The 13,144-nt window shown below is 39.8% G+C and overlaps 1 long non-coding RNA gene across 1 annotated transcript; it reads left to right on the top strand.

Annotated features, from left to right (window-relative positions):
• The first annotated feature begins 3,960 nt into the window (after positions 1 to 3,960).
• Positions 3,961 to 4,563, top strand: LOC124461441. Its single transcript, XR_006955074.1, has 3 exons — positions 3,961 to 4,051; positions 4,112 to 4,296; positions 4,401 to 4,563. It is a non-coding gene; the product is annotated as an uncharacterized LOC124461441 (long non-coding RNA).
• The last annotated feature ends 8,581 nt before the right edge of the window (positions 4,564 to 13,144 follow it).

Here is a 13,144-nt window from a genome sequence, read left to right as displayed (position 1 = left end):
TTTCAAGTATACCGGCTTGCATTTCAAGCCTTTGGAAGAACTGACCTAAGTCGAGAATTCCATTGGTATACAAATCGCTAACTTCAATTCTTGCCATAACTTTCTTTCCATGTTTCAGTGAACATTTAGATTCTGTTATTCGCAAGGTCACTACTTTTCGTACCTCGTCATTATTGATGACTTCGTATACGTTGGGCCTAGAAGCATTTTGAAGTTTTTGCCTTGGCAAAAGGTCTTCTTTATTAACTGCGCAGTTTTTCTGTCTACTTTGTTGCCTGGTAGTGACTTTCAGGACTTTTATACTCATATCTTTTAATTCGGATATAGTTATCCGCGATAAGGCGTCTGCCACAAAATTGTCTTTACCTCGCAAATACTCTACTGTAAAGTCGTACTCTTCCAATTCTAGCCGCATGCGTGTTAGTTTTGAACTCGGGTTGACCATGGAGAATAAATATGTTAATGGTCTATGGTCTGTTCGCACTGTGAAGTGTTTTCCATATATATATGGTCGAAAATGTGTTATTGCCCAATGTATTGCTGCTAGCTCTTGTTCTGTAGTACTCTTGTTGCTTTCACCTTTAGTGAACGCTCTTGATGCATATGAAACTGGAAGCTGGAGTCCATTATAGTTTTGTGTTAAAACTGCTCCACATGCTTGTTTGCTTGCATCCGTGATTATGCAAAATTCTTTGCTGAAATCTGGGTACTGCAATAGATTAGGTTGAACGAGCTTTTCTTTTAAGTATTGGAATGCATTTTCGCATTCTGCTGTCCATTCGAAGGGAACATTCTTTTTACATAATCTTGTTATGTGCCGGGAGTATTCGGCGAAATTTTTTATGAAACGTCTATAATAATTGCAAAATGCAACGAAACGTCTAGCACTATCTGCATCATGTGGGACTGGATAATTCTTGATGACGTCAAATTTTGTGTCGTCTGGCAAGATTCCTTTGTCTGTGCATTTGTGACCTAGGAATGTCACCTCATGCATAAAAAATGAGCATTTTTCTGGATGCAGTTTTAGATTGTTTTTTCTGCAAAGTTTAAAAACATCTACTAAATTTTTAATCATATGTTGTTCAGAACAACCAATAACGATTAAATCATCCATATAGAGAAAAGCTTGGCTGGGCTCAAGCCCTGAGAATGCTATTGTCATCATTCTTTGAAATGAATTAGGTGCTATTTTTAGACCGAAAGGTAATCGCGTGAAGCGATATGAGCCATTGCTCGTTGAAAAAGACGTTATATCTCTTGATTTTTCTTCTAGTTCTATTTGATGAAAACCTGACATTAAATCAAGGCAAGAAAAATATTTTGCTCTTCCCAATTGATCAAGAATATCATCAATTCTGGGGAGCGGAAACTTGTCTGACAGCAATTTTTTGTTTATTTGACGATAGTCAATTACTAATCGCCAGTTTTTTTCTTTAGATCCCGAAAGTGTTTTCTTTGGGACTAGTAAGAGTGGGCTATTATAAGGCGAAACAGACGGTTCAACAATACCCTGTTCAATTAACTTTCCAACTTGTCGCTGGATCTCGTCTATTTGGCTATGCGGGCTCCGGTAATTTTTCACATATACCGGTTCATCATCCTTAAGTCTTAATTTTTGTTTATAAAAATTATTTGTTGTGATCGGTTCGGTGTCAAGTCCGAACACATCACTATACTCAGTGCATAATTTTTCGAGTTTGTCTTTGAATAGTGTTGGGAAATTTTTCTTCAATTTATGAATTACAGATTCTTTTCTTAAATCTTTGGTATTTTGAACTATATCGTAGTTCGAAAGTGATTCAAATTTTAAATTGTTAAAGCCTACTAGTTGGCAGTTATCTGTGGTATTTAAGAATCGGACATAAGTACTTTGGGCTGTTGCAATAGTGTTTGCAACATAAACGCCCGGTTTAATTTCCTGATTCGAAATTAAAATGTTACCTTCTGCTGAAGATAGTTCTATTTTGCGTACCACTTGGGATCTTGCTGGTAGAAGTGCTGAGTTATTACCAGAATTGAATGTTATTGGAACGTAAATTGGGTACTTTAATGTTTGTGGTCTAAGTATAAACCAATCTTCTGAATTGCTGTAATCTATTTTGCAATTAAAAGTTTTTATGAAATCTAATCCTATTATTCCACCGCATGGGATTGCGAAATCTGCATGAAGCAGATGAAATTCGTATGGAATAATATATTTACTTGTCTGCAATTCTATTGAGACTAGGCCTTTGGAATTTATTACTCCTTCTCCTATGCCTCGAATGTCTACAGTTTTGTTTACTTTGATGTCATGAAATACATCAGAATTTTCTTTTATTATTGAAATATCTGCACCGGTGTCAATTAAGAATGTTATTTTCTTATTGGTTTCAACATTCTTAAATGATACGAAATTATTAAGACTTAGGTTGATAGAGTATACTTTATTTTTTAACTCTGAGCATTTGGAGGAGCTTGTCCGTTTCCCTGGTCGCTTTGGCTAATTCGGACATTTGTATTGTTATAACCATTTTGTTGGTTATTTGTGTTTTGTCTATTATTATTTTGTTGTCCACCTCCACGGCCGCCTCTTCGGTAGCGTGAATTATTTCGGCCTCGTTGGGCTCTGTGGGCATCGTTATTGCTCCAGCTCGAATTGTTGTTGTTCCAATTCGAGTTGTTTCTCCAGTTACCATTATTATTGTAGCGGCGTCTACCGCGGTCATTATGCTGGGCATAAAAAATGGTATTATTTTGGGAACTTCCCGTGGAGCCCGACTCTACTGAAAGAGTGGTAAATCTAGTGATGGCTTCTTTGGCTGAATCAAAGTTTCCCGATTCCATTAGTAGCTGGACTCTTTGACTTTTGGTATGACTTACCATAGCATTTACTGCCACTTTGGTAGTGTATTTTATAGCCTGTTCATTTGGAAGACCATCCGAAATATACGCGCCTTTTAGGGCGTCGGTCAACTCAGTAATCTCTTTTGTGTATGAAACACAGTTATTAGGGTTTCTCTGCAGATTTTTAATCTTTGCTGTTAAAAGATCCACTGATTCACCCTTAAAGATTGTTGACAGTTTTTGTATAACTTCGTCAATCGTTGTTTCCGAGCTTAGCGTATTACCCGCTTGACCTTTCAATTTTGATTTTATTATTTCGATGGCTACTGCTTCATGCGTTTCTTTAATGGTATCAAGTACGCGAAGTGCCCCAATGAAACCTTGTAGGTTTTTAATGTCACCATCGAAGAATGGTAGCAGCCTTGTGGCTGTGTTTATGAATTCTACCACTGTTTGAGTCATTTTGTTGCTTCCTTTTGGAATTGCTGGTTTATTATGACTTATAATTGACTGATCAGAGCTCACTGGTGGTTTTTCTTGACCTCTTTCATCATCGGCCATTAGTTGCGTTTCTTCTTCCAGCACTATTGAAGTTTCCAAATCAGTTGTTTGTTTAAATTCAATATTGTGTCTGTTTAGCACAGCTATTGCTTTTTGTTTGCAATCACTGTAGAACGCATTTGCGGCTGTTTTTTGCCCTTCCTTTAGTTTGCTATAGTGCTCAGTTAATACTGCCCTAATAGCTTGGAGCTTCTCGGTTATTATTTTCGTGTGTTTGGTTACTGTGTCTTGGGATGTTTCTCTGTTTTGCGAGAGGCACTTACAAGATTTAGTTAATTCTTGTGCGTGTATTCTAGCTTTTCCAATTATATCATCCCAAGTAACCATAGTTTGTTAAAAATAACAAAATTTTCGAAAATGTTTATGTTTATTTATTTTTTTTTTTTATTATTCTGTATCTATTATTTCTACATCTGAGTCTGTACTCGATTCTGATATGTCTATCAGCGCGATCGAGTCCTTAAAAAGTTCGTGGACCCATCCGGGCACGTCTTTATGTAAAGGAGTCTTAGCTAACAATCTACTATAAGCTACTTTTATGGATTTTTCCATAAGATCTACAATTTTTTTTTTGTAAATTTGTAGTTGTGGGCTATCCAATACCTTATTTCCTTGTATTTGTGATTTGTTTCGCCTGATTGTATCAGGAAATCGAGGAAAGGTAAGTATTTTTGTAGCCTTTTTGTTTCTATCTTATCCATATTCTACACTAACTTGTTAGGCCTATTAATATGGATGTACGTATATAAAAATCATGGAGGCTTACTGCCTCGGTTCCTCCATTCGGTAGAAACGATATGTGCCTGCTGCGTTGGAAAAGCAACATACATATGGTACTGTGAGGATGAAACTCATCTGTACCCTAGTGCTTCCTTGAACTGGGAATTCTTCTCCCGTTATATTTAGGTAAGCTGACTTAATTTGTACCAAGTTTATTGAGTTCTGTGGTGAATTGATATGCTCATTTCTAAAAACCTCAATTAAATCTTGGACAATACTGGGATGCCTAGCGTTTATTTTTCCAAAATAATTATCAAGAGTGGCCATTGTTTTCCAGAATTATTATTATTTTTTTTTTTTATTGTTATTCGCGTGTGTGCATATGTATTCTTAGACCTTATCTAGGTCATTAGCTTGGCTTATGGCTCTTTTGGTTACACATTTATTGTGTAATAGATAAGCTTTATATAAAATATATGCGCACATTATTACGACGATTATTAATAACAATATGTTCGTTAATCTCAAGTCAGTATTTGATGATTCGATTTTATTTATTACATTAGCAGTGGAGTCCACTGATTTTGTTTCTATTAACCCCATTGTGGGTATAAGAGATATATCATCAAATTTACTTATGGAATTATCGAACATATGGAGTTTATGTAAAAAAAATTTTTTTTTTTTTTGTGTATAATTCTAATAATAATCTCACTGACTAACGATCCTATATGAGACTATTTTAATTTAGCAGGATGAAAATGAATATGACAAATACGGGAAAAAAAAATAGGGAACAAAAGCCCATAAAAACATCTCAAAACCTTTTGTTTAAAAGTTACTAAAAAAAATTTTTTTCTTTAAGTATTTCAAGCTTCGTTCTTATTTGCTTGAATACGAATTATAATTATAAAAATTTATATTTGAATTATTTGAAAAATTGTTATGGATTCATGAATTTTTATGAAATTTTATTTAAAAAAAATTATTAAATTTTTTTTTTTATACGACAAAAGAAAAAAAATTTTATCTCAACTGTGTCTTGCACAGCGAGCCAGAGACGTGGAAAAAATTATAGAGCATGTGGTTGGCTCACAATTCAGATTTACATTTCATTCGTTATTGTTATTTAGAAATAAAAAAAAATTTATATGAGAAAAAAAAAAAAAAATTCTCCAACCAGATTGTTAGTAATAGCCTTCAGAAAGTTAGTAAGTTCGCAAGTTGCACTTTCGTGCTTCAACTTGCTATTAGGCTTATAATTATTATTATTAAATTAAAGGCAAGTTAAGGCTTGCGCATTTCTGCGGCCCCCTTGCGTTTCTTCGCTCTTTGGCGAAGTTCAGTTTTTAGGTTCTCGATACGCTCTATGCAGCGTTGTCGGTCTTCTTCGTTGGTGCTGGCCTTTAGTAAATCCTGCTGCAGTCTTTTCTGGGTGAGCAGGCGTCTCACCTCACCGCCCCGTTTCGTCTTTTTGGGGATTCTCGTCTGCTGCCGGGCTCTGTACTCCTCTATTGTTAGTGGCCGCGGTCCATCGTTGGGATACAGCTCTAGCGCTTCTTTTAGCGTCAGTGCATCCCTTTGCTCGACAGGAGCAGATTCCGCAAAGGGAATATCTTCACTGTTGTTCATGTATTTTTTTTTTTTTTTTTTTTAGTCAAACTTATGTGTTGATGCTGATGTTCATCGTTGGGATAACGAACGAGACTCAAATATATTCACTAGATATCTTCAGTATTATGGTGTTGAAGCTGATGTTGATAGCTGTTCTTTAGTCTCTGTTGTTTATGCTGTTGTTGTTGCTACAATCTCTGTCAGTTGTTTCTTTTCTTGCCAATAAGTTGCAGCATCATTTAGTTGTTGTCGCTTTTCCATATATTAGTTGTCGCAGCATCATTTAGATGTCATCGCTTTTCAATATAAAATTATGTTATTATAATTTATATATATGTTGTGTGCAGCTCAGGTCCTGTCACGGTCGCCATGTAAAAACTCCTTCGACCGGGTTCCGTTGGGTTGAAAAATAATAATCAGAGACACGTCTGTGTCGGTTGACTGGAGTTTTTGATTGAATTCTTTATTCCAAATTATTCTTTTGCTTAGGCTAATTTTACATATATATTCTTATGCTGCGATTTATGCGACAGCTACAAAAGAGAGGGAGAGTGTCAGTACATACATACATACATACTGTTGGAGCGCATGCATCAAAGTGCTTGGTCAGCGGTCACACGCTGGCCTGGCTCTAGCTCATGTTACGCTTGTGCATACAGTGCTTATGTGAATATATGTATGTGCATATACAAATGTACATACATATATGTTCATGCTTAATTGTATGTTTACTTGAATATGTTTATGTGAATACTTCAATGTATACATATGAACATATTCAAGTGCACAATTATATTTTAATGCGTATATGTTTAATTGTTTATACTTGCAACAAAGTGTTACAAGTTGAGCTCATTGTGTTGAGTTATTAGTTGTATGAACATACTACAGAACAATTAGTAACGGAAAAATTACGTCTAAGAAGAGAATGGCAGATTACTCTATCACCAGCAGCAAAACTTCGCCTAAGGCAAGCTAATCGCAACCTCTCCAAGGCGTTAAGACAAGAGGACAGCTGGGCTCAAAGGAAATACATAGAAAAGCTCAGTCCAACCAGCACTAAACATCCTCTGTGGAAAGCCCACCCAACTTTAAGCGCTCCTACAGAGACAATTTCACCGATAAGGAGTCCAACCGGTGGATGGGCCCGCAGTGACGAAGAGAGGGCATCCGTATTTGCCACACATCTTAAAATGGTTTTCCAGCCAAATCCAACATCAAACTCATCTGTACTTCCCCCTTCGAACACATTAACGGATAGTGAGTACTCGGAACTCCAATCGAACGAGATCACTGCAGTTATTAAAAACCACATAAAGCCGAAAAAAGCCCCTGGCCATGACCTAATCACACCGAAAATGATCCTAGAACTCCCTATCATTGCAATACAATATATCTGCAAACTGTTCAACGCTATAATAAAAATTGGCTCCTTCCCAAGAACATGGAAGAAGTCCACTATCATCATGATTCCTAAAGTAAGAAAGGTCAAAACCCAGCCATCATCCTATAGGCCAATTAGTTTGCTGCAAACTGTTCAACGCTATAATAAAAATTGGCTACTTCCCAAGAACATGGAAAAAGTCCACTATCATCATGATTCCTAAAGTGGGAAAGGACAAAACCCAGCCATCATCCTATAGGCCAATTAGTTTGCTGCAAACTGTTCAACGCTATAATAAAAATTGGCTACTTCCCAAGAACATGGAAAAAGTCCACTATCATCATGATTCCTAAAGTGGGAAAGGACAAAACCCAGCCATCATCCTATAGGCCAATTAGTTTGCTGCCATGTCTTTCGAAGCTTTTTGAAAATGTCCTGCAGATCCGCCTAAACTCATTTCTGGCATCGGAGAACACAATTTCTTCACACCAGTTTGGCTTCCGCGAAAAACATGGTACAATTGAACAAGTCAATCGCATAACATCCGAAATACGAACAGCATTCGAACTAAAAGAATAAAAATGAAAATGTGCTGCTGTCTTTCTCGACGTTGCCCAGGCTTTCGATAGAGTTTGGCTGGAGGGTCTGATGTTCAAAATCCGGCAAAAACTGCCACAGTACACACACAAACTCATGGAATCTTACCTTTACAATAGGAAATTCGCTGTAAGATGTAATGGCTCCGTCTCGGCTGATTTTGAAATCAAAGCTGGTGTACCGCAAGGCAGTGTACTCGGCCCATTGCTCTACCTGCTGTACACTGCAGACTTACCAACGAGTTTAGGACTTACAACGTCCACTTTTGCCGATGACACGGCAATCCTTAGCAGATCCAAATGCCCAAAACAATCCTCTGCAAAACTAGAGGAACACCTTAAGGTGGTAGAGGAATGGCTAGCAACCTGGCGTATCCGGGTCAACGAGCAGAAATGCAAACATGTTACATTTACGCTTAACAGAAGAAACTGTCCAGCTCTAATGCTAAACAACGTACCAGTTCCTCAAGCCGTGGATGTCACTTACCTTGGCATCCACCTAGACAGAAGACTAACTTGGCGCAAGCACATCGAAGCAAAAAAGTCACAGCTTAAACTGAAAGCGAGTAGCCTACATTGGATCATCAATGCTCGGTCCCCTCTACGTCTGGAGTATAAAGTCCTCCTATACAACTCCGTACTGAAACCCATCTGGACTTACGGAGCCGTACTATGGGGAAATGCAAGTACCAGCAATGTCGATATTATACAAAGAGCGTAGTATATACGAAACGACAACATTCAAAATGATCTAAATATACCTAGCGTAAAATCTGAAATAGGTACTCAACAACTAAAGTATTCTGCGAAACTGGATGCACACCCAAATGTTCTTGCCAATTCCCTTACGCGAACTAATAATAGAAGAAATTTCTTAAAAGAAATGACAGACCAACCCAATAACAAGTGATTAGGGCCGCCTGCAATATCCCCAGGATTTATCTTAAGTACTAGTCTAAGAAAAATATCTCAAACTTGTTGTTAGGCTCTAATTTAAGAGTAGATTCAACAAATATATATTAAACGTTAAAAAAAAAAAAAAAAAAAAAAGGTTCTTAAAACAATTAAAAATATACAACTCTATATAATAAATAATGAACATGTCGAGTCGATGGCCAAGGTAGCTAGCACTCCCCATCTTAATATTAGTTATTATATTATAATCCCTAATGTATAATAGCTTATAAATAAATAAAATAAATAAATCTATATATATAATAAAACCTGACTGAATTTTGTTTTTATATACACACAACTACTTTATTTTATATCTATCCGATGATCCTGTATGCTGCTGCTTGCTTGCAAAGGGGTCGACTTCCTGACGGGTCGCCGTCCATTCGTTTTGCTCTTGCGAGCACCTGTCGCCGTTCTTCTGTTGTCTCTGCAACTATGTAACCGCACTGCTGCTGACCTTTGTAGTCTCTTTGCAACTATGCTCTTCTGCACTTGCAACTCAATGTGTATACCTATACACTTTTTTTATCTTCGATATTAGGGCTTCGAGTACGCAACACACAAACTCCGAAATTATTGCAGTTGCTCGCCTAGCCAAACTGCCTTTACCGTATCGAAAGATTAACTCGGTCGCACGCCCTTTTTTACCGTACACCCGAAAGGTGAAAGGGTATACTAAAGTCGCCAAAATGAATATAACAGGCAGAAGGAAGCTTTCCCGACCCCATATTTATATATTCTTGATCAGCCGAGACGATTTAGCCATGTCCGTCCGTCCGTATGAACACCTAGATCTCGGAGGCTATACGAGATATAGCTTCCAAATGTAGTCTCCTGTAAAATATACAGTTTGCGAAGGTGTTTCAAATTTTTGCCACGCCCCTTACCGAAATGAAATAAAACCTCAAACACTATACTAACTAAAGACACCAAATTTGGTATGTATATTTTCTGAGCACATTTTCTATGTGTAAAGATTTTGTCACGCCCCTTTCTTCCCCAGTAATTTGAAAAAACTCGAAAATCTCCCGTAGTTTTCTACCTTGTGCAATCAAATTTGGCACACTTAAATTTGATACCAATATCAAAATCGGACTAAAAATAGCCAAGTTATGCATATAAACGTTTTTTCATATGGTAGGTGTTTAACAGTTAATTGAAGAAGGTAGCTTAGCTTTATACACAACCAAACATCCCCGACCCAGTGGAGGTGTTTAATTTGCACAATGTGCCAACGTTGCCCCTATTCACAGCCAATGTGGTCAAGAATGAGTTGCAAGTAATCGAAGTCCAGAATATATTTAGCCATTTCATTGTAGATGATTGAAAAGTAGAGATATGATGAGAAAGGTTGTTAAAAGATTGGCAAAGAACGCGAAAGGGTAAGGTGAATAGGAAAAAAGTTTCTGGTCCGACGTGAGGGAACACAAAAATATAGCATATCCAGTATCTAGAAATGACTTCAGTGTTGACAAGTTTATGGAGAAAGAGAATGCCAAATACGAGCCTACGGTTGTAAAGTGAAGGAAAATTAATACTAAGAAATCTGTCAGAATAAGAAGGTAGGCGAAAATTCCGGTCTCAATTAAAACCGCGTAACGCGAACTCAAAGAATTGCTTCTGAACCGATTCAATACTACGCTGGTGAACATCATATTAAGGGTTCCACACTGGCGAGCAATATTCTAGAGTAGGGCGAACTAACGAAGTGTATAAAACCTTTGTTACGTAGGGATCATCAAATTGTAAGGAAGCTCTGGCTGGGGTACAATTCTCAGTCCCAGAGTCCAGTCTACAGAACATTTATTTGATCTGGAGACCATGATGAGTATTAGGATTGGGGACTGAGACCACATGAAAGGGGGAAAAAGGGAAGGGAAAGGAGTAGGAGGTGAGTCCAAGAGGAGTAGCAACGACTGATCTCGTCTGCCAAGCGAAGCCCGCTTGGCCAAGATCCGTTGCCTCTTGGACGGGAAAGGGAAGCGGGAAAGGGAATGTTAGTGTGGTTATGGGAAAGGGATGGTGAAGAGGAACTGCAACGACTGATCTTGTTTGCCAAGCGAAGCCCGCTTGGCCAAGATCCGTTGCCTCCTCACCTTGAGTGACTGAGCCTAGGGACCAGCGACTGACTTCGTCTGCAGGAGAATAACTCATCCTGCCGAAGTCCGCTGGTCCTTCGGCTCCACTCAAATGGTTAAGTGGCCAAGGAGAAGGGAAGGGAAAGGGTATACAAAAATTCAGTGCCGAATAAAGAAATAATGCCGGGTAGGTTAAATGATCATATTGTAATGTTTATTAATAATTAATTAATCCTAAACATATTTGGAAATCTGGGTCCCTACCGCACTCAAGCAAAAATAAAGGGGAACTTTGGTCATGGGCTCACCAGCTAATCCTGAATGATCTCTCTTGGGTACTCTGTCTCTAATCTTCTGCTGTACTTTGCTACACTTGTTGATTTTCACTGACTTTTTCACTGGGCAACTGATTACTCCCGTGGCTACTGGCGAAGTGAATTTCAACTCATTGCTCTGCCTACTTATATCCTAACTGTGAAAACATTCGATGCGTCTTGTGCTTTGGCACGCGTCACGATCGCCGTCTCTCTCTCTCTCACTTTCAATTTTCTCATGGGCTCTTTGGCGTCGGCATGCAGCGCAGCGTCCGCTGTCGGGAGGTTGTTTTCTCCGCAACGCGTCGACGCTGCAGCCGCATCAAGACGGTAGCTAGAAAGAGAGGGAGGCGTCGATCGTAAGTATTGACTATTAGAAAAAAAAAACTACAGTTAATTTTCATGTTGAGGTATTTAATGTGCCCTCCATGGGCGAATGAAAAATATAATGTACGGGCCGCGGAGGGGTGTCCGATACACGGTGAGACGGTGAGTGGGACTTGGATCCCTGGTCATCGGCGGCGGGGACTCTGTAATCCTCCATCGGGACGGCGAGTACTTCACCAAGGTCCGGCTCTGGGTACGTCAGGACGAACATCTCCTCGCGGAAAACGCGCTCTGCCGACCAGACGAGGGGCTCTGTTTGGTGGAGCGGGGGCGTAGCCATATCTTGTCGATATTGTGCGAGGGCCATGTCCGGTGGGCTACGTTCTGAGGTGGGGCCGAACGTGACCGGGCCGTGTTCCCTTTCCCACACCGCAATCATTTCTTCGACGATCCGGGCTATGTCGGCCTCGCGATCGCCATGTTCTTCCCCTTGCTGCGACATACTGCTGTGAAATATAAAGCGTGTTAAAACTACCCTGAACTCTGAAAGTACTAACGAGGCCCCATGAGTGCGGTTTACAAAAGTGCTATGATTAAAACTAAGATACAATGGTTTTAGATAATTTTTGCCTAGTATCGGTGCGAAGAGCCCCTTTTTAGAAGGGAGGGGGACGGTGGGCAGGCGCACCCACCAACAAGTGGTCCCCCTTGAAAGATCGTGAATCAGTGGCCTCGTGCGGGCCGTGGGTACGAGGTGTCCCGAGGCCGATGTCTTCAGAAATACCGAGTTCTGATGGTTCGCTGTCGTCACTATTGAAAGCCTTTAAGTCAGCCAGACCGGCGGTACGTCGCTCACGCCCCTGGGCTTCTTGTAGTCTAACGACGTTGCTGGAAAGAAACTTGATTATTTTATACGGGCCTTTATACTTAGGCGCCAGTTTGGCATTGATCCCTTCGTTGGCATTAGACAGCACATGTTTCTTGAGCATGACCATGCTCCCGATGTTTGGACGCCAGTCGCGTCGTCGCAGGTCGTAATATTTCTTTTGATTCTGGGTCGCGTTCATTTGATTCTCATGTACGAGCTTGAAAATATCTTCCATCCGTTACTTGGTCATAAAGAGCGCCGGGCATACGGGGTTCCCGACCTAATATGATGTAGGCTGGACAGAATCCGGTGGTGTCGTTGACGCTTGAGTTGATCGCTAGTGTTATTTCTGGAAGCCATTTAACCCAAGTGTTTTGCCCATTTTCCAGGCATTGTGCAATCATGGTCTTGATGGTTCGATTTGCGCGCTCGGTAGGATTCTGCTGTGGAGAATAGGGGGCGGTATGCTGGAGTATAATTCCGGACGTTTTGCAGAAGTTTTTGAAAAGCTTGATAGTGAACTGGGTACCGTTATCTCTCACGAGGGTGCGAGGCTTGCCGAATCGAGCCCAGATCCTTTCACGAAATGCCTTCTCCAAAGCGGCTGAAGTGGCCTTACGAAGTGGTACCATCTCGACCCATTTACTATATAAATCCAAGAAAACTAGTAACATCGTATTACCTTGCTTAGAACGCGGCAAAGGCCCGATAAAGTCAGTACACACGGTATCGAATGACTCCGCGACTTGACGGGTGAGCATTTTGCCCGCTGGTTTCATTTGCGCCGGTTTAAACTGCGAGCAGACGAGGCAGCATCTAACGTAATGCGCGACATCTCGGAAGAGGCCAGGCCAAAAGTATCTTTGGGTCACTCACAAAGTGGTTTTCCTGATTCC

Source organism: Drosophila willistoni, unplaced genomic scaffold (assembly GCF_018902025.1).
Source record: "Drosophila willistoni isolate 14030-0811.24 unplaced genomic scaffold, UCI_dwil_1.1 Seg485, whole genome shotgun sequence".
Lineage (NCBI taxonomy): Eukaryota > Metazoa > Arthropoda > Insecta > Diptera > Drosophilidae > Drosophila > Drosophila willistoni.
The sequence above is the reverse complement of the archived record's forward strand: the minus strand, read 5'-3'. Positions and strand labels throughout refer to the sequence as shown.